Below are 24,455 nucleotides of genomic sequence, written 5' to 3' on the forward strand. Positions count from 1 at the left end.
TTCTCACAATTCATTTGGTTGCTTTTTTGTTTTGTTGATGGTTTCCTTTGCTGTGCAAAAGCTGTGTAGCCCCATCTGTTTATTTTTGTTTTGTTTCCCTTTCATTTCCAGTCGAATTCACAAAAACACCACTGAGACCAATGTCTAGAAGCTTAGTGCACATTTTTTCTTCTATGTATTTTATTGTTTCAGGTGTAACATTCATGTCTTTAATCCATTTGAGTTCATTTGTCTACAGTGTGTAAATTCCACAAGGGGCAGGAATTTTTGTTGCCCCTCCCACCATTGACTGCTGTATTCTCAGCCCTTAGGACAATACCTGGCATGAGTAGGTGCTTAGGACAATACCTGGCATGAGTAGGTGCTTAATAAATATTTATTGATTCAATATATAATGGAAAGACAGTAACCAGAAGTTTTACGTCTTCCGGTTTCCTCAACTACAAACTTGGGATATTATCCTTGCCTAGTCAGCCTCCTCAGGTTGTTTCCAGAAGAGGATACTAAACCAAGGGCCACAGAGAACAAATGCTTACAGGGATCAGCGAAGTCAGCAGCAGTGTTGACGCCTTGAGGCTTATACTTTCCAGAGATGGCCAACAGGCTGAGACAAAAACCCAGACCCTAGTTCACTGCTTCCGCTGCCACCCCCTTCCTCTCCCCCTCTCCTCCCACCAACCCTCCTGTGGGGACAGAGCCAGGAGTGCAGTTTCCAGGCTCTTGGCTTCACGTGGAAAGGTGCTCACTCAGGTAGTAAATGGCCATCAACTGTGATTGGATGGCCATCAGCTGTGGCTAGTCGGCTGTCAGCTGTAATCAGTGAGCCATTGGCCATTAATATAACTGCCATGGCTATGCTAGCAGAAAAAATGGGGGCTAGCAAGCAAATGGTGGCTGGCAGTGATGGAGTGCAGCTAGCAAGTGAGGTAGGTTGGCAGAAAAGCAGGCAGCAGGCTGCAGCTCCTGCTTCCTGGGTCTCCAACCCAGCCGCCAGTATAGTGATATGAGTCCCCTACTTATGGCTCCGTGGGTGTTCCTTTTTGGCCTCACTGTGTCCTGCGTTCTTTCGTGGGGAGCGGGACCAGAGACCTGACATCCTGACACCTCTTCACATTCCCTAAGCAGCCCGCCAGCTCCCCTGGGACCCCGCCGGCTCCGCCCACTTCCGGCCCCCTCAGGCCCCTTCCACTCCTCTTCCCGACCTACACCCCGCCCCCTCCGCGTTTGGCCAGCTGCGCATGGCGAGGGGCCCCTCGGTGGATGGGAGAAGCCCGGCATCTGCACCTCCAGGCACAAAGAGCAGCTGGCTGACCGGGGGAGGAGCCGCGGGCCATCTTAGCGCCCTTGGCCCCCGTCCCTGTGCCGCGCGCGGAGACCGGAGACACCCGTGTCCTGGTGAGCAGGGCCGGGCGGGGCGGGACCGCACGTGCCGCGGAGGCTGGGCCGGCGGCGCTCCTCCCTGGGAGCCGCGGAGCCGCGTGGGTGGCATCACTCCGGCTGCGCCCCAAGAAGTCAGGTGGGACGACAGTGTCCTGACCCGCCGCGCTGGGCGGAGCGGAGACGGGTTTTAGAAATCGCGGCAGCCTTTCTGCCCTCACCTGGGCGCCCGGGGCTGGCATCAGCGTGGGGCCCGCCTTCTCCCGTCGCCTTGTGTTTGGGCGCCCCGGTTCGGTGGTACGTAGTGTCCCGCTTTCCCGTCGTCCTAGAGGGCTCTGGGTGGGGTCACTCTGAAGTAACGTGACCTGTGGGAGTCCGGCTGCTTGACCAAGACTTTAAACACCAGGTCCTACAATAGAGGCCGTTTCTGAAGTGTCGGTGCTTCTTTGAGCAGGGTTTGCAGCGTCCGGCCCCTTTGCTAAAGTGGACGTTCAACTCCCGGCGAGCGATCCAGGATGGGGCGAAGGCAGTGGTTTCATTGGGAACGTGGAGGATAGACGGTTGGGGAGACGTGGGCCACTGCAGCCTAATTTTGCTCCCCACATGCGTCGCTGAAGGCGGCCAGGTGCCTTTATTGCCCATCCCACTGTTGCCAAGTCCCTTCAGGCTTCCCCTGTCACCTGCAAAACGCGAGGGCCGCATTCCTCTGACACATCGAATTATTTCACAGACTCATCTATAAATAAGATTGCATCCCACTATAGAACAACTTTTTAGGTTGTAGCTTGTAGCTCTTTCCTTTTGTTGTTTTATAAGTTTGCATTTGAAAAAATTGTTTGACGTACGACGCCACTCTCCGGGGCGGAAAAGTCTGCTGTGAGTTTTATCTATTGTACTAGAATCGCCCCTTTTCCTCCCATCAGTGTGCTCAGTCACAAATGCCATATAGGAGTCTGTCCAATCTCTTTGAGTGTTTCGCGCTCATAGACCGGTGTCCTGCTGCATTGTTAAAAGCTCTGTGTAGGACTGTGTGTTTGCACAAGGTGGAAGTGAAGAAGGGTCACTTGCATCCTTTCTGCTCTAGGTGACTTAGGCCAAATGTGGAACTGGGAGGAGATCCAGGGAAAGAACTATGAAGCTAGAGGGCTTGAAGGTCAAGTGAGGCTCAAGGTACCACCACCAACACTGTCAATAGGAGGGAAGGATTATGAGTGGTGGTGACTTTTAGAGGCCTGTGCTATGGTTTCCACATTGGACTTAGAATACTTTTAAAAGAAGATTTTAAAAAATTAATGATAGTTAAAACTGGTGTGTTAAACAGAACACTGTCAGCATACTCACAGTTTTTATAGCTGTGTACAAAAGTATATGTATATTAAAATAAAAATGCTAAGGCAGTTAGAGAAGTTGGCTATCACTGTGCTGTTCCTTTCCTGTTTGGTTTATCCATCATCTAGTAGTTTAAAACAATTACAAGTTTAACTGGTCAATACTGGCAAATAGAAGGGGGACATGTGTGTTTAAATGTAGTTCAGATTCATTAAAAATTAGGGGATAATTATTTTTGCAGAATGAGAAAATAACCTTTTCCGAAGAACTTCAACTTCAGATAACATTTAATAACTACCAAATTAGAAAGAACACTTTAAAGGAAAAGTTAGGGTTTAAAAGTTTTTTTAATTGAGGAGTTTGAGGAATTGAGAAGTTAAATTGAGGAATGGATAAACTTTGATGAAAACTGTTTTTCTCTAAATTGTGTTTATCCCATATACTGTGGTTTGCAGGGCTGCTTGGAGATGGATGAACTGACAGTATATATGACAGCATTTTGTAAATCCCTTAGTGTTAGCGTGTCCTTTGTTCTGAGTCCTTATGAACCTTTGGTGAGTGACTTTAGATCCTGGTTGGTGGATGGTTCTGTTTATTTTTTACCCCCTTTGAAGATGAAATGTGGCATTTGAGACTTGGGGCGTGTGACCACATTCTTTCTACCTTGGACTCTTAGGTTTGGGTTTTGCCTTGAACAGGTGGCTGCTAGATACTCTCTCCTTGCCTGACTCAAGAAAGGTCTGTGCCCTTTCCTTGCTCCCGACTAGAAAGACATTTCCAATGCCATGGCCACTTTGCTCCCAGTTCCGTGGTCATTCTGTAAAGGTTGAGCGGCAGTGGCTGTAACTGGAGTCTAGATTTGGGTTTAGCTTAGTCTTTGGTTTCAAGTACAAATTAGGAATTCAGGCTCAAGGGCAGAGATTTGGTTAATCATAAGCAAGAGGCTAAAACTTTGGGTCAGACTCCACCTGGAGCTATTTGGAGGGCAGTGGTAGCAGATAGTTTTCCTTCCCCATCCTTAGGCTAACCTTGAGCCTCTTGATCAAAGTTCCCTACCAAAGGATTCTGACTGTCATCTTAATGAAGAGTCGGACAGAGTCATCTCATGGAGCATGTTCTCTATTTTTATCTTTTGACAAAAGTTGGAGCATGCCCCTTGTGCTGCCTGGTTGCACTTTTCAGTCTTTCTTAAACCTGTATTGTCCCTTTCTAGACTTCAAGGGGATAAATGGCTTCTAATTTCTCAAAGTCTGGTGCATAGTCTGCCTTGAGTTGAAATCATTTGTTTTTCAAATGAATGAAAGTCTTACAGGTGATTCTGATGCACTCAAACTTTGTGCATTGACTGTTATTTTGTATTTCACGAGACAAAATTGAAAATTCGCAACTCTTTTTGTGATATGAGACATTCCCTTTTGATCCAGTTACCTTATTTTGGGATCTCCTTTGTTTAATAAATTAAGATTTTGGTGTGTTGGAGTTTCTGAACATAGTCATCATTTATTGTCAAAGATCTGAAAGGAAATCGTTCTCCACAATTTCTAGATTTTCAAGGTTCCACTAAAGAATTTTACATTTGTAGATGTTCATCAGTTTTTAGCTGCCAGTGATGGAATACCTAATCAGTCTTGGCTTAAACAATTAGGGAGGTCCCAGATAAAAAATTCAGGGCTTCAAGATGGGTTGTTCCAGTGGCTGAGCCAGCCTTGGGGGCCGCAAGTTGCTCCTCTTCTGCATATTGTCACGTTGGTAGTAGCTGTCTCACTTCTGGAGGGAGAGGGAGATTAGCTTTTGTAGCTCTTTTTAAAAATTTATTTTTCAACATTAGCATATTATATTAGTTTAAGGTATACAATATAGTGATTAGACATTTATATTATTTACAAAGTGATCCCCTGATAAGTCTAGTACCCATATGTTACCATGCATATTTATTACAATATTACTGACTACATTTCTTATGCTGTACGTTACATCTCCATGACTTTTTGTAACGCAATTTGTTCTAGTTAATCACTTTCACCTTTTTACCCATTTCATCAAGCCCCCTCCCATCTGGCAACCATTAATTTGTACGCTGTTTCTGAGTTTATTTTTGTTTTCTTTGTTTATTTTGTTTTTTAAATTCCCCATATAAGTGAATTCGTATGGTATTTTGTCTTTGTCTGACTTATTTCACTTACCCTCCAGGTCCATCAATGTTGTTGCAAATGGTAAAATTTAATTATTTTTATGGCTGAGTAATATTCCATTGTATATAGGTACCACATCATCTTTACCCATCTGTAGACAATAAGGTTGCTTCCATATCATGGCTATTGCAAATAATGCTACAATAAACATGGGTGCATATACTTTCTTGAATTCGTATTTTGGATTTCTTCAGGTAAATACCCAGAAATATAATTGCTGGTTATATGGTAGTTCTATTTTGAATTTTTTGAGGAACCTCTATACTGTTTTCCATAGCAGCTGCACCAATTTACAGTCCCACCAACAATGCACGAGGGTTCCCTTTTCTTCACACCCTCACCAACACTTTTTGTTGATTTATTGATGACAGCCTTTCTGACAGTTGTAAGGTGATATCTCATTGTGGTTTTAATGTGTGTCTCTGATTCTCTGATGATTAGTGATATTGAACATCTTTTCATATCTCTATTGGCCATCTGTATGTCCTCTTTGGAGAAATGTCTGTTCAGGTCCTCTGCCCATTTTTAAATTGGATTGTTTGTTTTTTGGGGGTTAAGTTGTTTAAATTCCTTATATATTTTGGATATTAACCCCTTATTGGATATATTATTAGTGAATATTTTCTCCCATTCAGTAGATTGTTTTTTTGTTTTGTTGATGGTTCCATTGCTGTGAAAAACTTTTTTAGTTCTATTTTGTTTATTTTTTTCTTTTGTTTATATAAGGAAACACATTTAAAAAATTGCTAAGAGTGATGTCAAAGAGCTTACTGCCTATGTTTTCTTCTAGGAGTTTTATGATTTTGGGTCTTACATTAAGGTTTTTAATCCATTTTCAGTTTATTTTTGTATATGGTGTGCCTAGTTTCATTTTTTTTGCATATATCCAGTTTTCCCAACACCATTTATTATAGACGCTGTCTTTACCCCATTGTGTGTTCCTGACACTTTTATCATAGATTAATTGACCATATAGGCATGGATTTATTTCTGGGATCTCTATTCTGTTCCATTGATCTATGTGTTTGTTTTCATGCCAGTACCATGCTGTTTTGATTACTACAGCCTTCTAATATAGTTTGATACATGGTAGTATACCTTCAACTTTATTCTTTTGTCAAGAATGCTTTGGCTATTTGGGGTCTTTTGTGATTCAACATAAAATTTAAGATTATTTGTTCTAGTTCTGTGAAAAATGCCATTGGTATTTTGATAGGAATTGCATCGAATATGTAGATTGCTTTGGGTAGTAAGGACATTCTGACGATGTTAATGTTTCCTAGGAAAAATTATTATTTTTCCTAGTAATTTTTTGTAATTACTCCTATAAGCATGGAGTATACATTTATTTTATTTTTTTTATTTACTTAAGTCTTCTTCAATTTCTTTCTTACAATGTCTAACAATAATGAGTACAGTGTAGGTGCCTGCCGACGAGACGAACAGTCCCTGAAGTGGGAGTGAGGATTGAGAAAAAAGAAGAGAGACAAAGATGGGATCGGGAGGGCATTCAATTCTAAGTAGACTGCCGCAGTTCTAAGTAGAATGCCTCACCCCAAGTTTATTTTTGCAGCTTATATACAAAGGGCATCAAAAAGTAACAGAACTGTCTGCAATCAAGTAGTTACAATGTTTGCATGAACAAGGGCTTGTTTTTTGTCCAGCTCTGCACTTCCTGACCTTGTCTGGTTCTGTGTTCTCAAAGTAGCAAGTTTTGCCTTGCTGGGAGCACAAACCACTCAAGGAAGTCAAAGGTTCAACATTTCACAAAACAACACCTGCTAGCACTTCAGCACCCTTTCCCACAGTACAGATTTTTTTTTTTAATCTCATAGTTAAACATATTCCTACGTATTTTGTTATCTTTCCTGCAGTTGTAAATAGGATTGTTTTCTTAATTTCCCTTTCTGGTAATTCATTATTTATGTATAACAATACAACTGACTTTTAAATATTAATTTTGTATCCTGCAACTTTACTGAATTCATTAATTAGTTCTGATACAATTTTGGTACCACGGTAATGCTGGCCTCATAAAATAAGTTTAGGAGACTTCGTTCTTTAATTTTTTAGAATACTTTGAGAAGGTATGCCTCTATGAATGTTTGGTAAAATTCATTTGTAAACACATCTAGTCTAGGACTTCTGTTTGTGGGGATTTTTTTGGTTACTGATTCGATTTTGTTAGTAGTTTTAGTCTGTTCAGATTTTCTTTTTTTTTCTAATTCAGTCTTGGAAGATTGTATGTTTCTAGGAATTTATCCATTTTATCCAGGTTGTCCAATTTGTTGGCATATAATTATTTGTCATATTTTTTAAAAAAGATTTTTATTAAAATATAGCTAACATACAATATCATATTAGCTTCAGGTTACATCACAGTTATTCAAAAATACCCACTTGGCACTCTACATAATTATTACCATATATATATATTTTTTAATTTATTGGGGTGACAATTGTTAATGAAATTACATAATTTCAGGTGTACAATTCTGTATTACATCATCTATAAATCCCATTTTGTGTTCACAACCCAGAATCAGTTCTCCTTCCATCATATATTTGATCCCCCTTACCCTCATCTTCCACCCCTCACTCCCCTCTTACACTCTGGTAACCACTTAACTATTGTCTGTGTCTATGAGTTTTTGTTTCTCATTGTTTGTCTTGTTCTTTTATTGTTTTTGGTTTATATACCACATATCAGTGAAATCATAGGGTTCTATGCTTTTCCTGTCTGACTTATTTCACTTAGCATCATACGCTCAAGATCCATCCATGTTGTCACAAATGCTCCTATATCATCTTTTCTTACTAACGAATAGTATTCCATTCTGTTTATATGCCACAACTTCTTTATCCATTCTCCATCCATGTCGTCACAAATGTTCCTATATCATCTTTTCTTACTAATGAATAGTATTCCATTCTGTTTATATGCCACAACTTCTTTATCCATTCATCTATCGAAGGACATTTTGGTTGTTTCTATGTCTTGGCCACCGTAAACAAAACTGCAATGAACATTGGAGTGCACGTGTCTTTATGGATAAATGTTTTCAGATTTTTTGGGTAGATACCAAGGAGAGGGATTGCTGGGTCATATGGTAATTCTATTCGTAATTTTTTGAGGAACCTTCACACTGCCCTCCATAACGGCTACACCAAACTGCATTCCCACCAACAGTGGATGCGGGTTCCTTTTTCTCCACAGCCTTCTCCAGCACTTGTTACTATTTGTCTTGTTGATGATAGCCATTCTGACTGGGGTGAGGTGATATCTCATTGTGGTTTGTATTTGCATTTCTCTAATGATTAGTGATGTTGAGCATTTTTTCATATGTCTATTTGCCATTTGTATGTCCTCTTTGGAGAAATGTCTCTTCAGGTCCTCTGCCCATTTTTCAATTGGGTTGTTTGTTTTTTTGTTGTTGAGTTTCATGAGTTCCTTGTATATTTTGGATATTAACCCTTTATCGGAGGTACTGTTTGCAAAAATCTTCTCCCATTCAGTTGGTTGCTTCTTTATTTTATCGATGATTTCTTTTGCTGTGCAGAATTTTTAAGTTTCATATAGTCCCATTTGTTTATTTTAGCTTTTACTTCCATTGCCTCTGGAGCCAAATTTATAAAATGCTCTTTGAACCCAAAGTCCATAGGTTTAGTACCTATGTTTTCTTCAATGCAGTTTATTGTGTCAGGTCTTATACTTAACTCTTTGATCCATTTTGAATTAATTTTGGTACATGGTGACAGATAACAGTCCAGTTTCATTCTTTTGCACGTGGCTATCCAATTCTCCCAGCACCATTTATTGAAGAGGCTGTCTTTCCTCCATTGTATGTTTTTAGCTTCTTTGTCAAAAATTATCTATCCATATTTATGTGGTTTTATTTCTGGGTTCTGTATTCTATTCTGTTGGTCTATGTGTATGTTTTTCTGCCAATACCATGCTGTTTTGATTATTGTAGCCCTTTAGTGCAAGCTAAAGTCAGGGAGTGTGATACCTCCAGTATTGTTCTTTTTTCTTAAGATTGCTTTGGCTGTTCGGGGTCTTTTGTGGTTCCAAACAAATCTGAAGATTTTTTGTTCTATTTCTTTAAAAAATGCCAATGGGATTTTGATGGGGATTGCATTAAATCTGTATATGGCTTTGTTTAATATGGCCATTTTAACTATGTTGATTCTTCCAATCCATGAGCACGTAATGTCTTTCCATTTCTTTATGGCTTCTTCAATTTCCTTCAAAAATGTCTTCTAGTTTTCAGCATATAGGTCCTTCACATTCTTGGTTAAGTTTATTCCTAGGTATTATTCTTTTTGCTGCAATTGCAAAAGGAATTGTTTTTTGTGTTTCCTTTTCTGAGATTTCATTGTTGGTATATAGGAATGCAATGGACTTTTGTACGTTGATTTTGTAGCCTGGCAACTTTACTGTATTCGTTGATTGTTTCTAATAGCTTTTTAGTGGAGTCTTTAGGGTTTTTATATAGCATCATGTCATCTGCAAAGAGTGATAATTTAACTTCTTCATTCCCAATTTGGATGCCTTTTATTTCTTTTTCTTGCCGGATGGCTCTGGCAAGGACTTCCAACACTATGTTGAAAAGCAGAGGTGATAGGGGACAGCCCTGTCATTTTCCTGAACATAGAGCAAAGGGCTTCAGTTTTTCACCATTAATTATGAGATTAGCTGAGGGTTTGTCATATATGGCCTTTATTAGGTTAAGGTGTTTTCCTTCTATACCTATTTTATTAAGTGTTTTAATCATAAATGGATATTGTGTCTTGTCAAATGCTTTTTCTGCATCAATTGATATAATCATATGATTCTTGTCCTTTATTTTGTTTATGTGATGTATCACATTGATGGATTTACGAATGTTCAACCATCCTTGTGCCCCGGGGATGAACCCCACTTGGTCGTGATGAATAATCTTTTTAATGCATTGTTGTATTCAATTTGCTAAAATTTTGTTTGGGATTTTAGCATCTGTATTCATCAGAGATATAGGTCTGTAGTTTTCTTTTTTTGTGTTGTCCTTACCAGGTTTTGGTATCAGGGTAATGTTGGCCTCATAAAATGAGTTAGGGAGTACTGACTCTTCTTCAATTTTTTGGAAGAGTTTGAGCAGGATTGGTATTAGATCCTCTTTGATGGTTTGGTAGAATTCACTAGTGAAGCCATCTGGTCCAGGACTTTTGATTTTGGGAAGGTTTTTGATGACTGATTCAATTTCGTTACTGGTGATTGGCCTGTTTAGATTTTCCATTTCTTCATGATTCAGCCTTGGAAGGCTATATGTTTCTAAGAACTTGTCCATTTCTTCTAAGTTATTAAATTTGGTGGCATATAGTCCTTCATAGTATTCTTGGATAATCCTTTGTATTTCTGTGGTGTCCGTGATAACTTCCACTTTTCCATTTCTGATTTTGTTAATTAGTTTCTTCTCTCTTTTTATCTTAGTTAGTCTAGCCAAGGGTTTGTCGATTTTGTTAATCTTTTCAAAGAACCAGCTCTTTGTCACATTAGTTTTTTCTATTGTCTTTTTGTTCTCTATTTCATTTAGTTCTGCTCTGATTTTTGTTATTTCCTTTCTTCTGCTGACCTTGGGTTTCGCTTGTTCTTGTTTTTCTAGTTCTTTAAGGTGTAACATGAGGTTATTTATTTGGGATTTTTCTTGTTTCTTGATATAGGCCTGTAATGATATCAATTTCCCTCTTAAAACTGCTTTTGCGTCATCCCAAAAATTTTGGTAGGATGTATTTTCATTGTCATTTGTTTCTATGTATCTTTTGAGCTCTCCTCTAATTTATTCTTTGACCCAGTTGTTCTTTAAAAGTATGTTGTTTAATCTCCATGTATTTGTGTTTTTTCCTGCTTTGTTTTTGCAGTTGATACCCAGTTTCAAAGCTGTGTGATCAGAGAATATGCTTGTTATGATTTCAATCTTCTTAAATTTGCTGAGGCTGATTTTGTGTCCCGATATATCGTCCATCCTTGAGAATGTGCCATGTACACTAGAAAAGAATGTATAGTCTGATGTTTTAGGATGAAGTGCTCTATATATGTCAATTATGTCCATTTCATCTAATGTGTTATTTACGGCTCCTATTTCGTTATTTATCTTCTGTTTGGATGATCTATCCATAGCTGTCAATGATGTATTTAAGTTACCTAGTATAATTGTGTTTTGGTCAATTTCTCCCTTTAGTTCTGTTAGTAGTTGCTTGGTGTATTTCGGTTCTCCCTGATTGGGGCATAAATATTGATGTATGTTATGTCTTCTTGTTGTATAGTCCCCTTTACCATTATGAAATATCCATCTTTGTCTCTTGTTATCTTTTTCACCCTGAAGTCTGTTTCATCGGAAATCATCATGGCTACACCTGATTTTCTCTGGGTACCATTTGCTTGGAGTGTCAATTTCCACCCTTTCACTTTGAGTCTATGCTTGTCCTTGTAGCTGAGATGTGTCTCTTGGAGACAGCATATGGTTGGGTTTAGTTTTTTGATCCATTCTGTTACTCTGTGCCTTTTTATTGGTGAGTTCAGTCCATTTACATTTAGGGTGTAATTTACATATGTGAATATTTCCTGTAATTCTATCTTTAGTTTTCTGGTAAGGCTGTGTCTTTTATTGTTTTTTTGCCTTTTTGTTGTTGTCTATTATTTCTGTGTGGTGGTATTCTATGATGTTTCCCTCTGTTTCTTCTTTTATTACAGTATATATTTCAGTTCTGGATTTTGTTTGAGTGGTTACTGTTAAGTTTATGTAAAAGAAAGTTTGATATTTAGACTATTCCAGTTTCTTCAGCACGCTTACTTTCTCCATTCCCATATTCCAGTTCAGGACTTTACTCTCCCCCTTTTTATATTTTGGTTGCCACAAATTGTCCCTGTTGATGGTGGTCGAATAGCCTCCGATAGTATTTCTTGTAGCAGGTCGTGTATTAGAAAATTCCGTCAGCTTCTGTATGTCTGGAAAGGTCTTTATTCCTTCTTCATATCTAAAGGATATCTTTGCTGGATATATTATTCTTGGCTCATAATTTCTCTTTTTCTATAGTTTGAATATTTGGTTCCGGTCCCTCCTGGCTTGTAGAGTTTCTGCTGAAAATCTGATGATAATCTAATGGGTTTTCCTTTGTAGGTTACCGTCTTTCTTTCTTTGGCTGCCTTCAAGATTCTTTCTTTGTCGTTGATTTTAGATGTCTTCAATACAATGTGCCCAAGAGAAGGCTTGTTGAGATTGAGATAATTAGGTGTTCTATTTGCTTCTTGGATTCAAGGATCCAGTTCTGTCCACAAGTTTGGGAAGTTCTCATCAACAATTTGTTTGAATATATTCTCTGTTCCCTTCTCTGTTTCTTCTCCTTCTGGTATGACCATTATTTTTATATTGCTCTTTCTGATTGAGTCAGAAAGTTCTTGTAGAGTTCTTTCATTTCTTTTAAGTCTCAAGTGTCTTTCTTCTTCCATCTGTGTAATTTCCAGGTTTTTATCTTCGATGTCACTGATTCTTTCCTACATCTGGTCAACTCTACTACCTAAGCTGGTTATTCACTCTTAACTTCTTCTATTGAGTTCTTAATCTCCAGAAATTCCATTTGGTTCTTTTTTAAAATTTCAATCTCTTTCGTAAAATGCTCATCTTGTTCTTTGATTGTGTTTCTGATTTCATTATATTGCTTTTCTGTGTTTTCTTGCATCTCTTTGAGGTTTTTCAGAACTGCAATCTTGACTTCTCTGTCATTTAATTCACATATTTCCATAGCTTTAAGTTCCTTTTCTGGAGACTTTTCACTTTCTTTCTGAGCTATCTTGTTGCCTTGGTTATTCATGGCAATTACTGATATATTATTTCTCTTCCTAGACATCTATAGGAGTGGCTTCTGCAACAGGTTGATAGGAAGAGGTCTTTCTTTTGTTTTCCAGTACTTGTTATTAGAATGTTTTATTTTCTCTCCGAGTGCAGTCTTGTTTTTCTCTGTCACACGGTAGTGCTGTGTTTTCTCTGCACTATTCCAGCTTCTAACACAATGGGGGGATTCCCTGGGAGATGGGCTTCTCCTCTGTTAGTAGTTCACCTGGGTCACAGGGCGCAGTGTCTGTATGGGTATCTGGAGAGCTTTTGAAGTTCCAAAGCTCTTTCTGCACCAGATTCAGAGCCCGTTTGTTTCAGCAGTTCTGTTTACTCCTGCAGGGATCGGCCCAGATGGGTGGGGCCAGGGGCGGGGTGAGTTGTGAGAGGTGGCCCAGAGCAATGGTGGCGACCACCACCACAGCCTGTCCTGCTTCCACAGCTCCCTCCCCTTTGCCAGAACTAGTTGAGCTGCGAGTCTGTGTATGCAGTCCACTTCTCAGAAAAGCAAATATTCTGTTTTTCTGAGGTGACACTGCTACTGTTCAGCTTCTAGCACCGGGCAGTTGGGGGCGGGCGATTTTTGGAGGGTAGGAAGGGGGCGGCTAGTCTCCGTGCCTAAGGCTTCCGTTCTCTGCTCGGCAGTGAGGGCTTAAACCACCGTTTTCAGCCTTCTTCCCTCAGTCTTTTCTCCGAGGTCTCTGCTGTGAGCGTTGGGTTCAGCTGTGCTATATGCTGCCCCCTCAGCCCTGTGGGCCGTGAACAGAGCCCTAGCAGTCCGAGTCCTTCCCTCTCCCGCAGTTGCGGAAGATCCAGGAGCAGCAAGCTCGGAGCACTGAGCTAGGTCTGCGTCCTGCGCCTGCGTGGCTCTGTCTCTGCACTTCTCCCTTCTCTCCTCCCCCGCTCGCGCCATTCTCCCACCTGGATTTTATTTCAGTACTGGGCCTCTTCGTCTTGCCTGTCTGCTGTGCAAGGAGTCCTTTGTGGAGTTATTGTTGTCCGATTCGTTGTAAATTTCAGGGGAGCTTTACAGAGGTTCACCTCACGCCGCCATTTTTCAAAACTGCATGATTATATTCCCTATGTTAAAGAAGTGGTCAACATGATAAGTCCAGCAGCCATCTTACACCATACCATGTTATCATAATATTATTGACTATATTTTCTATGCTGTATATTACATCCCCCAGACTTGTTTGTTTTGTGCCTGGAACTTTGAACCTCTTACTCCCCTTTATCTTGTCCTCCCTTTTACATTTTTCAATTATAGTTGAATTCAGTGTTATTTTATGTTAATGTCAGGTGTATATCATGGTAGACATTTATATAATTTTTGAAGTGATCCCCCTGACTAGTACCCACCTGGTCTTATTTTACTATAATATGATATCCGGTATAATATAATAATAATATAATATAATATAATATAATATAACGTAATATAATGTAATAATATTAATATAATTAATATAATATAGTTAATATAATATAATACCGGGTCTTATATTAATTTTTGCTCTAAAAGATGCATTAGAGCTGAGTGTCAGGCTAGGTCTGATTTTCGGGGAAACACAGTAGCTGCCTTTGCTCTTCCACCTCCATGCCTCCTAGATATTTGAAACTCACTATATTCTGGACTGCATTTCTATCTTAATCTCCACCAACCCCAAACTCCTTTTCTCTGATTCCTGTCTCAAGGAATAGAAGCCTGATTTTTAGCCAGTGATGGTTCCAGAATCTCCCCATGGAGGGAGTGTAGGGAACTCTCCAGGTGTGCATAAAGGAGATGGGCTGGGCCCTCGCCTAGTCCTGCCTTGGTACAGATGCTAGTTTTAGTGCTTCCTATTTCTTGAAGTGTCTTTGGGCTCCAAAGGTCTGTTCTTCATTTTCACTACTTGTCAAGTGAGAAAAGTTTTCCCAAGTCAGTTAAGATATTGAACAAAGCAACTTAAGATACCATACAATTTTGAAATTGTGTGACTTAAAAGAGGAGAGCTTTTTAAAAAGTCTTTTATGATAGAATCATTGAAATAGTCAATTTCTTTAAGCAGACAAATCTCTGATCTCGTGTGTCAGTAAAGGACAGGGGTGTGGCCAGGTTCCTCTGTTTCTTGACTCCCAGCACCTCCAGATTTCTTTCTTGTACTGGATCTGGTTCCTGGTTGAGTCAGTGTAGAGTTGATTTTTACCCTGGATACTTGCAGGGACCACCAGGAATAGGCACGATTTATAGAATTTAAGGTGGCCTGATGCTCCTGGGCTCCTCTGCTCCCTAGGACTACCAGTCACTGCAATGTTGGAAACTTTCGTGGTAGTGTTTCAAGTCTCATTAGATCTTGAATCCCACCTTTGTCAGATTTGGAAAGTATTTTTAGTCTTCTCTAGTCCCATTTGATTCAGGGGAACTTTGCATCAGCCCAGCATTATGACATATTGTTTTAGTTTATTTTATTTGGCATGGACTTTAAGCATCTATAATAGTAAAATACAGTGATTTCCCCATGGCCTGCTTTCTTGGACTACCACATTTTTATCTACATTTAAGATGATTTGTTCTTGGTAAATCTGTTTTGTTTTTTTAAGATTTTATTGGGGAAGGAGAACAGGACATTAATGGGGAACAGTGTGTACTTCCAGGATTTTTTCCAAGTGAAGTTGTTCTTTCAATCGTACTTCTGGAGGGTGCAGTTGAGCACCCTCAACTACCCACCATCCCTTGTGGGACTTGAGGAATTGAACTGGCAACCTTGTGGTTGAGAGCTCACTGGCCCATCTGGGAATCGAACTGGCAGCCTTCGGAGTTAGGAGCATGGAGCTGCAACCGCCTGAGTCACCACCGGCCTGGCCCAGTTCTTGATAATTCTGAATCTGTTTTTAGAGCCATTGAGTTGTTGGTGTTGACACTGACCTTCACAGCAGGCTCCTTCTTTAAGTAGAAACTCAAAATATTCAATCCCCCATTGGAGTTTCTGGACTTTTAAATACGTGTAGAGAGAAAAGACTATCAATAGTGCTTGTGTGATGTGTGTTTAGGCTCCTAATTGCATGGCTGGAGTTCAGATAAAATTTGGGATAATAATGAGAAAGGAGAAAATTATTCTTACAGTTTTCTAAATAGATTTTATAGGATATGTTATTTTATTCTCTTATTTTTTTTATAGCCAACATGAAACAAAGGTTACACCATGGTCTTGGCAAAGAGAGAGTGTGTTGCTGTTTCCATATAGTTGGGTAGAATAGTACTGGGATATGGAATATTTGGCTGAAGTATTTCTGTTTAATTTTGAGCACTATTCAAGGTACTGTTCTTTCCTTATAATTAGGTTTACTAATATGAAATATTTGCATAACATGAGGACTTTCTGCTTTATTTTAGTTAAAAGAGACATTGTCTCAAATTCTGGTGTGTGGAACATAAGTGACTTCATCTTAAAGTGAACCTGCCATCTTGACATCTGGGTGGACCTGTACCCTTTAACCCCTTCTCTTCCACTAGTGAGCTCTAGAATATGATCAGCCCTGGGCTAATTCTGTGTTTCCCCGAAAATAAGACCTAACTGGAAAATAAGCCCTGGCATAATTTATCAGGAGGACATCCCCTGAACATAAACCCTAATGCATCTTTTGGAGCAAAACTTAATATAAGACCTGGTCTTATTTTAGGGAAAACATGGTTACAGGATTCCCACTAGTTTCTGTCTGAGGCAGTGCACTGTAGATGTTAACTTGCATTGGCACCAGAGCCTTCCCGCACCTGGTCTGTTTGATCTTTCACATATTATTACTGCGTTGGAGATATAAGAAAAGAGTCTGCGGTGAAGGAAGGCATGGAGGATGCCTTCCTCCATGGTGGGATTCAACATCTAATGTCGTCTTCCCGCCTCCCATGGTAAGCCTCCTAGGTAAGTTTCCTTAATAAATTCTGAATGTAATAGTGGAGTTATCAGCCTCTCTCTCTGGTCTCTTGGCTATGGGAAATTTTATGTAACATTTAGATTTTAGATTCCTATACTTATTCATGGAAAACTTTTTTTTTAAATATTCAAAACTACTTTGTTTGTTTGTATGCTATTAGTAGTCATGAGGCGGCATGTAAAGGTTGGTAGTTCTAACTGTGGAGTTAGACCTTAATATACGTTCACTTACCACCTCTGTGACTTTGGGCAAATTACTTAACCTCTCTGTGCCTCAATTTCCTCTCCTTTATTATGGGGATAATAATAGTTTCTCACAGGGCTAAATTCCTAAGTGCTCAGGAATGTGCCCAGTATATGAGTGCTCAGGAATATTAGTTTTGTATTATCAGAAGAGGATTTATTTAGGAAAACTAAGCACCTGACTAAGTAGTCAAAAGTAGAGACATCTGTCCAGTGGCTCTGACTGTCCAAAGAGAGTAGACAGTCATAGACCTGCATGGCTCTGAGTATAGTGTTAAGGAAATCTCCTAGGGCCCTTTTAATTTTTCCCCCTCAACCATTAAGATCACTTGACTGAAATAAAAATAAAAAGCAATAATTGTTCCACAAAAAGAAACTACTCAAAATGGCAAAATGACAGCATTCAGAAACGTCTCTACTCTGCCTGTCTTACTGCCTACTTCAAAGAGAGAAATCTAGGTTACTAGTCCTCAGTGCTTGTTTGTTTCTCTCAAAATGTATCTGCACCCACACATCTCCTCTGTCCTTCACAGTGGCCTCCCTAGAGAAGCTGACACACCCACTTCCATTTAATTGGGCAGGTTCTGTCCTCATGTTTGAAACTGAGGTGTGGGCTGCTGCTGCAGGATGACAAGGAAATTGCAGCTTCAACGATCTGCATCACAGACCATTGTTGCTCAAATTGGAGTAAGATTGAGATCCTTTGGGAAGTTAATGATCACAGACTCTCAGAAGTAAAGTTACAATTTTTTAAATAAAACTAGGTAAAAATGCCTTAGCGTTTATAAACTTGCAGCAGGATCATTTATTGAAATTCAGTACATGTTTTATTCATTTTTCACATTCCAAAATGGCAGGCAGACATTAATGTTCCTTTGCCTCCAGGAGGGTTTGTTACAGGGCTGAAAGCAGAAGTTTCTGGATGATGACCTCCCTCCCTTTAAAAAAAAAATTGCATACACCAAAATTGACTTACATGTATGTGTGTGTACAGTTTTAAGAGTTTTAACATATGTATAGATTTGTGTAACTGTCACCACAAAGTCCCATTTCCCCAAAACACTCTTGCTGTCCTTTTATGGTCATAGCCCTGTCCACTACTGATGTGTTCTCTGGACCCTATAGTTTAACCTTTTCCAGGATATCATATAAATGGAATATTAAAGCATGTAACCTTTTCAAACTGGCTTCTTTCTTTCAGTATTTATGTTGTTGTGTGAATTAATTTTTTCCTTTTTATTGATGAGTAGCTTTCCAAGTGTAGATGTACTACAGTATGCCAATCCATTCACCTGTTGGAGGGCATTTAGGATTGTTTCCAGTTCTGAAGAGTTATGAATACAGCTGTTATAGACATTTATGTGTAGGTTTTGTGTGAACATGTTTTCACTTTTCGTAGGGCAAATAATGTGGGATTGCTGGGTCATATGGCAAGTCTATGCTTAATTTGATAAGAAACTGCTTACTTTCCACAGAGGCTATACCATTTCCACCAGTAATGTGTGAGAGTTTCATTTGCATTCCTTGCCTGCTCTTGGTATTAGAACTTAAAAAAAAATTAATGTTAGCTATTCAGATAGATGTATAGTGGTATCTCATTGCAGTTTTAATTTTGGGAGAATTGACATCTTAACTATATTGAGTCTTCCAGTCCATGAACATGGTGTGTCTCTCCATTTATTAAGATTTCCTTTGATTTCTTTCATTACTGCTTTGTAGTTTTTAGCATACAGATCTACACGTTTTGTTAGAATTATACCTAAGTATTTACCTTTTTTTACATGTTTTGTAAATAGTATTGTTTTATAAATTTCAGTTCCTAGTCCAAAGAAATATGATTGTTGTATGTGACCTTGTAGTCTGTGATTTTGCTAAACTCACATATTAGTTTTAAGAGATTTTTTTTTTTTTGTAGATTTATTGGGATTGTGAATAGGGACAGTTTTATTTCTCTTTTTCCAGTCTGTATGCCTTTTATTTTATTTTCTTTCATCACATTGGGTGGGACTTTTCAATATGATGCTGAATTGGATACACCAGGTATCTTTGCCTTATTCCCAATCTTACAGAGAAAACATTGTGTTTCACTCTTAAGTATGATGTTAGCTGTGGGTTTCTTGGAGATGCTCTTTATCAGCTTAAAGAAGATCCATTCTGTTCATAGTTTGCTGAGAGTTTTTTTTAGCGTAAGTAGACATTGAAATTTTGATATTGTCTTAGGAAAGGAGAGAAAATGGAATCATACAAAATGCTCAGTTAAAACCAGAGAAGGTAGAAAAGTTTTATTTAAAAAAAAACACAAGTGGAATAAATAGAAAAGTTAGAAATATGGTAGATACTAATCCAAGTACATACCAATAATCATGTTCAATACAAATGGTCTAAATTCACCAATCAAAAGACAGAAATCAATACAGCTACTCCAGCTTTCTTTTGATTAGTGTTAGTGTGATATATCTTTCTCTGTTCCTTTACGTTTAATCTATATGTGTCTGTATATTTAAGGTGGATTTTTTTAGACAACATATAATTGGGGCTTGTTTATTTAATCCACTCAGACAGTTTCTGTCTTTTGATCGGTGTATTTAGACCATTCACATCAAAAAGGTTCCTTTTATTTTTCCTGTTTTTTTTTCTACTTGTTTTTCAGTTTGAGAAGTTTCTGTTTACATATCCTTAAGCTCAGAGATTCTTTCCTCAGCTGGGCCCAGTTTTTGGTAGGCCTATCAAAGTCATTCTTTGTTTCTCTTACAATATTTTTGACTTCTAGCATTTCCTTTTATTTGTTAGAGTTTACATCTCTCTGCTTACATTATCCATCTGTTTTTGTATGTTGTATACTTTGTCCCATTAGAGCCTATTAATTATAGTAATTTTAAACTCCCAGTCTGATAATTGCAAAATCTTTGCTGTACCTGAATTGAGTTCTCATGCTTGTTTTGTCTCTGTGTTTTTATTTTCTTGCCTTCAGCATGCCTTGTGATTTTTGTTGAAGGCCACACTTGATGTATGAGGTGATAAGAACTGAAGTAAATAGACCTTTAGTGTGAAGTTTTGGGTTTATCTAGCTAGGGTTAGGCTGTGTTTTAATGTTTGCTACAGTTGTAGATGTCAGAGCCTTCAGATGCTGAGTATCCTTTTTTTGTCTCCCTATCATCTTTGCATTTCTCCAAAATCTCCATCTTAAATGGAGACTGTCTTACAGCCCTCGCAGTTGTAATCCACTGTTGTCCTGGAGTCCTGCTGATGTGGTGAGGTATTGGGTGAGGGAAGCATTCTGGAATCACAAACTGAAAATCAATCTCAGTTTTTCAGTGGGTCTGTGTGCCTGGATTGTGCCCTTCACTAGAGTCCTAGCCTTTCCTTTTCCTTCCATCCCTTTTGTGAGACAGGAAGGCTAGAGGAGGCGCCACTCGTCAAATGGCCCTTCTCCTAGGTCAGATTGGCCTCTAATAAAAAAATAGTTTCCCTTGAGAGAAGTCCTTTGTTATGGACTGTTTTCAAAATGGTTATTTTTTTCTCTGCCCCCTGTCCAAAACGTGAAAAAAAATTTTTTTTCCCTCTGGTCTTTACCATGAGAACCTGGTGGGGTTCCTGGAAGTAAAGCTCATCAAAGTGTGTTCTTCCATGAGTCCTCCCAATGTTTCCAGACTCAGGACTGTCGCTGCTTGTCGCCCGGTGCCCAAGAACTTTAGTGACAAGGGTTGGTGAGGAAAAAAGCATACTTTATTCTAGATGCTAGCATCTAGGAAAGATCGGAGACAAATGTCCAGAAAAAACCACCTTCCCCCAATGAGAATAATCAAGAGGTTTTATAGTCAGGCAGGCAGGTGGGGGAAAGAACAAAGAAAAGTGTGAGGTGGTGATGTAAGTTTCAAGGCTGACAGTTGGGAAATTGCCTCCCAAGGTCTAGTGGGAGAAGCTGCCTTCTGTGGTCTGTCTGTTTCGCAATGCGATCTCAAACTCAGCAGCAGTGGCTGGAATGTTTCATGCATAATCAGCAAAAGCTACAGGGGAGTTGCAATTCCAGTGTCCGGGTGCCTGAGAATTGAGAAATTGTTCTTTCCAGGTTAATGCTCTGCTGCTTAATTAGATCAGTAAGGTATATATAGTCTTAAGAAAGGGAACTAAGCAGTCATTAAATGAAGCAGTGAAGGGGAAAAACAAAGTTTTCTCTTGTTTACTATTCATAGTTGAATAGTAAGCTATGAGGTGACTGAACTAAGTCTAAATCATTGATTTCCCGAGTTTCACCCTTACACCAAGACTAGTAGGCCCCAGCAGTTTTGAACATTCCAGCTCTCCACAGTTGGTCTCTTTCAATCATCAGTTATCCCTCCCATGTTCCTATCAGTTACTGGCTCCAACTCTGCTTCAGGAGAGTTGTGCTTCTCTGTATATGCCTGTCTCGAGTTTTTAGGGCAGCCACTTCCCTTGTGACCTCATTCTCTAAAGGATCTAAAAAAAGTTTTTGATTTTCATTTTGAGTTGAGAGAAAAATAGTATCATTTCTGTAACTGTTTACCATTTCTGTGACTTCTCCTTTATTCCTGAAATTTTAGCTTTCCCTCTGGTCATATTTCCTTTTCATCTGAAGTTTATTTTTGTTTTTTGTTTCTGTTGTTTTTTTTGTTTTGGCATTTCTTTTACAGCAAGTCTGCTGGTGAGATATTTTTGCTACTGTTATTCAGTTCTCATAGAACCTCTCCCTTCCCTCTCTTCTGCTTTAAGACTCTCAGGTTCCTTGAAGGAGCACGTTAGGAGAAAGGAGACAGTGAGTTCTGTGAAAGGGGCCATTAAACTACACAAGAGACATCCCTGAAGACTGGGAAAGGTACAGGGGCTGTAGTTTCTGGAGGAACAAAACATCCTGTCCCAGTCCCTTGAAGATTCTGGGGAAGTCCAGGTTCTTGGAAAGCAGATTAACAGCTGCTGGAACAGATAGGGATGCCATACCCAGGCATTGGCTCAGCAAAAATTCCTGTGCCTGTTTTGGCACAGATATATGAGGGCCACCTGACTTCCAAGGTCTTGAGCTACCTACTGACTTAAACCAATTTGATCATTTACAAATTTTAGGTTCCTTTTGCAAGGGGATGTTAGCTACATAGGAAGTTAGAAATGGGTGAGGGTTAGTTACTTCTCCCTCATTATAACCTTGCTTTCTGATTATAATAAAAGGGCGTCTCAGACCAAATTCCGTCCATTATAAAGGCATTGATTAAACAAAAGTTAATAGCAATGAGGCAAAAAACTGTATATGCAGCTTGTTTCATGACCTCAGTGGAGTCCAGACTTTCATCTTTTTTGTGATCTGACCACTGCTTTGCACAAAAATTTCACTCAGAGAAGATTCTGTAACTTCCATGAAGCTGGGATTTGTAATTGTCATCAAGTAGCCAGAAATTTTCTAATAAATAGACTGGACACAGGTTGTTTAGGAAATAAGCATGGCCTCTTGGATTCTCATCCTCCATGCATGAAGAGTAGCTTTAAAGCAAATCCACATATCTGAAAACTTTTGATTTCTCCAGTGAGAGTCCCATTTGTGGACCAAAGGTCATAGCCACCAATTTAACACCAATAAGAATCCCCAATTTGTGGTGTGGTAAAAGACTTTTCTTCAGTGAAAAGAGCTCAGTTGTGAAATAGCAAGGCTATTGAGCAGCATGGCTGTGGAAAAGCACAGCTATGAGTGTGGCCCAGGCCAGGTAGCCCAGGTGCCTAGGCCTCAGTATTTCAGCTCAGCCAAAGTTGCAGCTTTAGCTGATGTTGCAGCACCACATGGGGAAATGCAGTCTTTGATGGAGATTGAATATGTGCTCTACCGAGACAGAGCTAAAACTGGTTTATACAGAGAAGAGATCACACCCTGCCCATCATCTCTGATTGGTCTGTTCTTATGCAAATTAGAACTCCAAATCCTCACAGTTTGATTGGTCCAAAAGCACTGTCCTGATTGGTTGGTAAAGATGCAAATGAGGATATAGCTGTGTAGCTCCAATTGGACAGGGAAAGTCTCAGTTCTAATGGTCGAATTTCAAACCCAGGGGCTCTAAGGGCTGACTAACAGGGCAGGAACATGATGCAAGAGGCTTGGAAGCCCAGTTTATGGCTTTTTCCTGAAATGCAGGGTATGTGAATGCATACGCTATAAGCAATGACTCTATAAGCAATGAGTATAAGCAATGACTGCTAGACTCTGGTTGTGAATTTGATCCCATTTAACCACAAGGGATCTTTTTAGGCAGGTATATTCTTTTCGGGGTCAACACATTATAAAATTATTAGCCACTTAGCAGCCTGCTAATTTCACCAATAAATACCCATTTCTGACTTTCACTATGCTTTCCAGGTATTGTAACAGAAATGTTTCTAGCGTTTGTCATCAAAGAATGGATTTCCTGATTAGAAACCAAGCCAACTACCCCAGCCTATCCTTCTTTTTAGAATGCTGCTTCCATCTGGTTTGCAGCTGAATGCAACTAGCCTACACATATGTGTATGCTGAAATATGTTAAAGTAAGTCATAGACATCAAAACACACTACATAGGCAGAGACTGGATCAGTGATAATCAAATAGATTTAAGAGGAGAAGAGCCTCCCCAAATGTTATAGCCATTGCACAGCCTGGAGTAAGGATCCAGGAATCCCAGTAACACAGAGACTGGTTTTCCTGCCATTCCAGTGGGAAAGGGCCTAGGGTCAGGTTGAATTTAATTTTTTTAAAGATCACATTTTTCGTATACTTAAGTTCTTGGCATGTATTTTACATAACTTTACAGTCGAAATATAGTTACGTTTTAAGTATCACTGAAACTACAAAACCTTTAAAATTCAAATTAACAATTAATAATAGAGTTTTCTGCCAGAATAAAATCTTCACAGGACACATCAACCTTTCCTGACCGCTGTAGTGTCAGTCGTCTGGGTTTGACATGTGTCTGTCACTATCTCTAGGTACCTCTAGTTCACTGTACCCCTCCACCACCTCACCTCTATCACCGAACCCCTCCATCATCACTCTCCTGCCTCTATGGGTCACCACCACCATATGACACATGATTGCTCATGTCTCCCACCTCTGTTTTCTCTTTGAACTGTGGCAAAGCCTTGATATTGAGGGGCCATGATATCACTTACTGTTTAAAGTGTGCATTTATAAAATTAGTTTGCCTCTGGTCTTTTCTTAGTAGCCACAAAACTAAAATAGAGGTGCTTGGAGATTTCAGGTCAAGATGGTGGGCTAGGTAAACACTGCACTTGCCTCCTCTCACGACCACATCAAAATTACAAATAAACTACAGAATAACCATCATTAAGAATCTCCTGAAGTCTTGCTGAACTAAAGTCCTACAACTAAGGCCATACAGAGGAAGCCACCTTGAAATTGATAGGAGGGGCAGAGACACAGAAGGAGCTGGTCTCATAACCACATGTGACCATTAAAAATCAGGAGGGCTGCAGAGGTACCCCCATCCCTGGAGAAGCGAGGGGTCCCAGACCCAAACCAGGCTCCCCAGTCCAAGAG

General features: G+C 39.5%; 1 protein-coding gene across 4 annotated transcripts in view; it reads left to right on the forward strand.

Moving 5' to 3' along the window:
* The first annotated feature begins 1,240 nt into the window (after positions 1–1,240).
* NINL (ninein like) overlaps positions 1,241–24,455 on the forward strand; it is a 221,351-nt gene continuing 198,136 nt past the window's right edge. For 2 of the 4 annotated variants that reach the window (XM_081033319.1, XM_081033321.1), the window contains exon 1: positions 1,447–1,674. The gene's annotated coding sequence lies outside the window, so the exon portion shown is untranslated. Of the gene's footprint in view, positions 1,396–1,446; positions 1,675–24,455 lie in introns of those variants that run through there. The other 2 variants (XM_081033320.1, XM_081033322.1) reach the window with 2 other exon arrangements.

The sequence above is a fragment of the Rhinolophus hipposideros genome, assembly GCF_964194185.1.
Source record: "Rhinolophus hipposideros genome assembly, chromosome: 22".
In the NCBI taxonomy this organism is placed as follows: Eukaryota; Metazoa; Chordata; class Mammalia; order Chiroptera; family Rhinolophidae; genus Rhinolophus; species Rhinolophus hipposideros.